A 5,332-nucleotide genomic window follows, 5' to 3' on the forward strand; every position below is an offset into this window, starting at 1 on the left:
TAGGATCTCTTGGATGATATCAAAATAAAAATTTAATAATATATAAATTTTTGGCAGAATCATGAGACGAGGAAACCGTGGCTGCCATTAGCTAGACCCTCTCTCTGAAGATGACGAGCTTGACCCTGATGTTCGCAAGGCTCTTCATAGGACTCAGCCAGGACCCTTCAAAGGAGAAGGGGAGAACCTGGGCGAGGCTGTGGAGAAATGGGTGGAAGCCATGGAAGAATATTTTGACGTCACATGCTACAATGAGCAGAGCAAAATGGCTCTTGCCAGGCTGAAAATAGTGGAAACAGTCAGGGTAGCATGGAGGAACCACTGTGACACCAACCGTCTGGATAGAAATACTCAGTCCTGGATCGACCTTAAAACCTATTTGAGAAAGAGATTTTATCCCCCTGGATTTTTGGAAATCAAAATAAACGAATTCTTAGAGCTAAAGTAGGGGAGCAAAACCATCGGGGAATATCACCAGGTCTTTGCTCTTCTACTCAAATATTCACCACCTCTAGATGAAGATCAACTCATGGCCAGGTTCATTCGGGGGATGAACGAACCCTTGGACACACTGGTCAAAAATGCCAAGCCAGTGTCCATGGCTGAAGCTGTCAGAATGGCAGAGGACTTTGCCAAAGCCTTTATCGTAAAAGTCCCGCTAAAGCCATCTCCCTCATCCTTCAAGAGATTTTAGACACCGGGAAGTTCTTCCAACTTTTTGCCTCCAACGAGACACCAAGGTCCTAACCAAAATGTGGAGACGGGAACCTTTAGAAATGAAGGAAGACCTTTCCCCCAAAGTACATTCTCAGGAACTTCGGCTCTCTCCAGAATGCAAAGAGAAGACCTTTGAAGTGAGAACAGATGCTTCAGATGTCAAGGACTTGGGCACCAGCTCAAGGATTACCCCTGTCCTTTTGGTGGGCCAAGGAAGCCAGGGTCCCAGAGTTCCGAGACAAACTCCTTCTTATCAGTCCAACCAGGGTCCCCCGCACGAGAATCAGAGAAATCCTAGGCTCAGTCGTCTGCCTCTATCTAGAGTAGCCTCAGAACTCCTTCCCAGAACTGGGGCAACCAAAGAGAAAGAGTTTCGCCTCAGACTGCAATAGCCAGAGCAGTCACAATTGCAGAAGTAGTGAAAGAGGAGAGGACACATTTATGCTATAGTTGAAAACCAAAGGTCAAATAGTCAATTCTCCGTCATCAATACTCCAGCTGAGTATCAGGGTAAGCCTTTTAAGATTTTGATTGATTCAGGAAGTACTCATTCTTTCATTTCCCCTGGATGCTTACATAAGCTAGTCTTAGATCAAAAATTAGGGAAACCTATGCAAGTTGAATTGGCAAGTGGGAAGATTCTTTTCACTCACCTTGAGACAGATCGTATTCAGTTCAATCTATTCAATTCAATCTAGATGGGAATTTAACTGACTGTCAGTTTTAGAGTTATACCTTTGGGAGTTTTCGACGAGATCCTTGGAATGGATTGGCTCCACAAAAAGCAAGCTGACATTCACTGTCATAATGGAACCATCTCCTTCCGTGACCTTCACGGAAACAAAGTTCAAGGAACCGAAATTTTAGGATCCCCTAGTCTGCAATTAGTAAAGGCTTCTAAGTTACTAAAAGGACTTAGAAAGAAGCAGCGCATTTATCTTGTCAAAATGAATCCGGTAGAATCAAAGTTAAAAGCTAAAGAGCCTGAATGGTTAAGTAATTATGATGATTTATTCCCAGCAGAGCTAATAGAGATGCCTCCAATTCAGGAAGTAGATCATGTGATAGAATTGACCCCCCAGCTCAGCTAGTAGCCCTGCGCATGTACAAAATGCCACTTCCTGAAGCCATCAAACTTAAGGAATAGCTTAGACAGCTATTGGAACAAGGGTTTGTAAGACCCAGTGTTTCACCTTGGGGTGCGCCAGTTCTCTTTCAGAAAAAGAAAGATGGAACGCTAAGACTCTGTGTGGACTACAGAGGTCTAAATCAGCTGATAGTTAAGAATAAGTATCCTATCCCCAGAATTGATGAGTTTCTAGACAAGCTAAGTGGAGCCCAGATCTTCACAAAGATAGATCTCAAATCAGGGTATTAGATTAATGAGCAAGATATCCCGAAGACAGCCATCAATACTCGGTATGGGCATTATGAATTCACTGTCATGCCGTTTGGATTGACAAATTCCCCAGCTACATTCAATCGCTTAATGCAGGACATTCTCAGAGAATACTTGGATGATTTTGTTCTTGTTTTCTTTGATGATATTCTTATTTACTCAAAGAATGTAGCTGGCCATGAAACTCATGTCAGAAAAGTTTTTGAGATTCTAAGGAAGCACCAACTCTTTGCCAAAAAGAGCAAATGCACTTTCTCTGCCGGACCATGTTGAATACTTGGGCTTTCTGGTATCAAAAGATGGAATTTCTCCAGATTCCACAAAATCCAAGCAATCATAGATTGGCCTGAACCAAAGACAGTGAAAGAAGTCAGAGGATCCTTGGGATTTACTAGTTGGTATAGAATTTTTATACCAAAGTATGCTCTCATAGCTTCCCCCCTAACTAATCTTCTCAAGAAGAATATCTCGTTTCAATGGTCTGCCAGGTGCCAGAGTGCTTTTGATAAGCTAAAGATCACCTTGGTAACCAATCTCGTTCTGAAGCTGCCAGATTTCTCTCTACCCTTTGAGGTAGTAAAACAGATGCTAGTGATTTTTTCGTGGGAGGTGCACTCATGCAGGAAGGTCATGCAGTGGCCTATGAATCCCGAAAACTTAGAACGCATGAAAGGGATTATGCTGTCCATGACCTGGAACTACTTTCAGTAGTATATGCCCTGAAGTTGTGGAGACATTACCTACTGGGTCAAAGATTCACTTTGATGATAGATCATCAGAGCTTAAAGTGGATCTTCACTCAGAAGGATCTCAGCATGCGCCAAAGAAGGTGGATACAAACCCTGTAGGAATTTGATTTTGAAATCAAGTACTGTCCAGGCAAAGAAAATGTGGTAGCAGATGCCCTCACCAGGAAAAGCCTCCTTTCTTGCAATTACTATAGTGTCAAATCCTTTGATTATTGAAGCAAGAGAGAAGATCATGTAGGATAGATTCTTTGGCCCTATTGCTACCCTACTTATGCAGGAAAGGAAAACTCCACACATGAGTTGAACCGAGTTCAAGGGTACAACCTGGATGATGGAATTATGTATTATAATCGCAGGCTATGCATTCCCAATGACGAGGGGACCAAGGGACAAATTCTGAATGAAGCTTATGACAATCTTATTGCAGGACATCCAGGTTTCATCAAAGCCTATATGTCTGTGAAGAAAAGCTTCTTTTGGCCTGGTCTAAAAAAGGATGTGCTTAATCATGTACGTCAATGTTTGACATATCAGAAAGTCAAGGCCGAAAGAGTAAAAATGCCTGGGGAAGCTACATCCTTTAGACATCCCCCAATTGCAGTGGGAATGTATCAGTATGGATTTTATTACTGGATTACCTTCAGTGCAATCAGGTTACAACTCCATCTTCGTGGTAGTTGATAGATTAACCAAAGTTGCCCATCTAATTCCAGTAAAAGAAACCTATATTGCAGTGGATGTGGCCAGAGTGTTTCTCAAGGAAATCTTCAGATTGCATGGCCTACCCAGAAGAATAGTAAGTGATTGAGACCCTAAATTCACGTCAAGATTCTGGACTGCATTTTTTGAAGCACTAGGAACTTTCTTGGATCTTAGCACATCCTACCACCCTGAGACCGATGGTCAAACAGAAAGTGTAAACTAAGTAATCGAAGATATACTTCGGTCATGCTATGGCAGAGAACCCAAGAAGTGGCTAAGCTATCTGCACCTAGTCGAGTTCGCCTACAATGCTTCTTATCACCAAAAGTATTGGGATGAGCCCTTTCAAAGCTTTGTATGGACAAGATTGCTTAACTCCATTAACTTGGTCCAACCCATTGATTAGGGTCGAGATGTCCAGACAGATGCTTGATGACATGGAGCAACAGATGCAGGCGATTCGTAAAGATATAAAAGCTGCCCCTAGGATAGACAGAAGAAGTATGTAAATAAAAAGAGGACAGACAGAGAATTTGAAGAAGCAGGTATGGTCTTCATTTGAGTACGCCCCAAAAGAAGTTCTCTATCTCTTGGGAACTACAAGAAGTTATCCCGTAGATATTGTGGGCCATATCTGATTACAAAGAAAGTAGGTGACGTAGCCTACGAGCTTCTTCTGCCTCCTTATCTTAAAGTACATAATTTATTTCATGTCAGCCTTCTTAAAAAGTATGTACCAAGCCCGAATCATGTGATGAAATCTTAACTTCTTCAACCCAAGGGTAGATGGAACTCCCACCTGAAGAAATCCTTGACGTTTGACAAAAGATTCTCACGAATAGAATTCTGAGAGAATTATTGGTCAAATGGAAGTTCAATCCTTTTGAAGATGCCACCAAGGAGAGAAAGAAGCCAATCTGTTGCGAGATTACCCCCAGTTTGCGAGATGAGGACATCTCGCGTTTTTCAAGTGGGAGAGAATGTAAGATTCCTCCCCAGCCTCTCAAGATGTCCAGCATCTTCCCCCTGTAATCAAATCCCTCTTCAGAAATATAAAAGATCTTATTTCTACCTATTTTGACCTAGAGAGAGAAAATATTCTAGAGAGAGAATATTCAAGTTTTGAATATTTTTGGATGGAAAAATATCTCTTCTTATTAAAATAAGTGCCCCCAAAATAGAAGTTCAAAAAGATTTTCAAAAGGTGTATTAGAAATCAAGTATAATCTGTTCAAAAGGCCTTATCCTAGGGGTCCAGATTTTCGAAAAATTTTAAATTAAGGTTTTGAAGGGCCAATCAAATTCATGCAAATTTATGAAGAAGATAAATAGAAGAAATAAAAAAAATCCCCCCAAAAATGAGTAAATACTCACATAAGATGAAGAGTGGACTAAGGACCAAAGGAAAAGCTTAAAAAATGGATTTTTGACACCTCACAATGGGGATTCCTCCCTCATGAATGAGGCTCCTACTTCACATGTGTAATGGAGTTTTAAATCTTCAAAAATTGAGATATTTCATCTCTCCTCTCTCCTAATTCAAGTCTAGTTCCAAAAAGTAAGCTAAACTGACCTAAAAATGGTCAAAAATTGACCAAACTGAATTGGAAAATTCTAGAATCAGTTTGCTTGGTTAGGAGCTCACTTTTTCCTATAAATAGAAGCCTCCCCCTTTATTGAAAAATAATAGTGTTTATGCATTGTTACTCTACTCCTCCCAAGAGCCAAGAACTGTGAATTTCTTAATAATTCACTAGTTTTTGAC

Source organism: Cibotium barometz, chromosome 8, assembly GCF_041138505.1.
Source record: "Cibotium barometz isolate CiBa-2024 chromosome 8, ASM4113850v1, whole genome shotgun sequence".
NCBI lineage: Eukaryota > Viridiplantae > Streptophyta > Polypodiopsida > Cyatheales > Cibotiaceae > Cibotium > Cibotium barometz.